A 1,519-nucleotide genomic window follows, 5' to 3' on the forward strand; every position below is an offset into this window, starting at 1 on the left:
ATGGGGGCATGCTCTACAGCCAAGAGATCTTGTTTTGCGTCAGCGACGACGCGAGTGTGACCGTAAGTCCAGTGATATATAGCTTTATCACCAGGCATTCCGAACCTGTCTATCGCTATGAGGTTTGCTGTACGAGCGGCTACAGGTATATTGAAAATCGGGAAGTTAAAGGCTGCCTGCGCAAGGTCAATGCGGACTAGGGCACAGCTGAACTCGTAGTCAAGTGCCCCTCCGACCATCACATTCTGTGGTTGGGGCACAAATGGCACGTTTCCCTCGCTGGCAGCTTCGAAGATCGGACACGATCCCGTAGCTGTCTCTTATACACATCTAGATGTGTATAAGAGGCACCAGCATCGTCATGCGGTGCCACGACGCCTGCACTTAGCATTGTAATGCTGTGCCACGATGCTACAAGACTGGCGGTAGCTGGAGCTCTCATAATCAGTAGCGAATCTTCAGCCCTCAATATGCAAGCTATTGGATTTTTCCGAATAATTATATTATTTTAGAGTAATTTTGAGTTTTAATATTTGCTTTGTATCCATAATATCAAATGTTTGTACATTTATCACTTACAAAGTTAAACCTTAAGAAACGGCTTTATGAAACCTTCATTCTGCTTTACGATGAATTGTCAGACGGCCATGTTTACGCGCCACCTCAATAATAATATATTTCTATCTGAGGACGGGCATTCGTTGAATAAGTGCGTGAGGTGTTAAAATTCATTTAATTGTTTAAACCTTTATTGTAATTACGCTTGTCGACAGTCACTTATTAGTAGGCGAAGTCGTCTGCCTACTGCTTTATCTTAAGGGTGATGAACTAGACTTACGACTGTGCGGATCAGATCCTGAAACCATTTGCTTTATTCGCGAAATCTTTTTGTCTTTTTCTGATTTTGTGTTTGTGCGAATGTGTTTTCCTTTTATTAAGTTACTAAATTGCATGTTTGCGCCCCTGTGTTCGCTCGTCACAATTTGCTTATTGGCTATGAGCCTTCTTTGAACCCTTAGGGTTTGGCTCCGTGGAGCTTTTGAACTTAATTCTTCAGGCCCATTGTGGGATTTAACTTGCATGCTTGCATGCATTTAACTTAACTTCACCCTTATTACCTTAACTTGTGAGCGAACACTCCTTACCCTATTTTCACTTTTTTCACTTCCTATTGTTCTCAAACAAGAGAACTCTTACTATGGTTGCCACCCGTGGTAACAAATAGGTATGTATTAATAAATTCATTCATGATTGTAATTGCTAAAACCGTTATTAGCTGCTATATTAGCTAGACTTTATTCGGTATATTGTACTAAGTCAACCGTTCATATTCACCAGATAAGAATCTCCGCACCTCAGCTTACCGATTGGACTTGAAAACCTGCTACTTGTTCTTTTTTCCATAACCGGATCTAAATAACGTTGTCCTTTAACGTCGCTTTCGCGGTAAGACTTGAGAGAGCATCAATCTCGCATTAGTGACTCATTCCAATTGCAAGCTAATATTGTTTTATATGCC

The 1,519-nt window shown here is 41.2% G+C and overlaps 1 protein-coding gene across 1 annotated transcript in view; it reads right to left on the reverse strand.

Annotated features, from left to right (window-relative positions):
• LOC108682985 overlaps window positions 1–1,519 on the reverse strand; it is an 8,077-nt gene that overhangs the window by 1,291 nt on the left and 5,267 nt on the right. The gene's annotated exons all lie outside the window — the stretch shown is intronic.

This window comes from Hyalella azteca, unplaced genomic scaffold, assembly GCF_000764305.2.
Source record: "Hyalella azteca isolate HAZT.00-mixed unplaced genomic scaffold, Hazt_2.0.2 contig15263, whole genome shotgun sequence".
NCBI classification, from domain to species: domain Eukaryota; kingdom Metazoa; phylum Arthropoda; class Malacostraca; order Amphipoda; family Hyalellidae; genus Hyalella; species Hyalella azteca.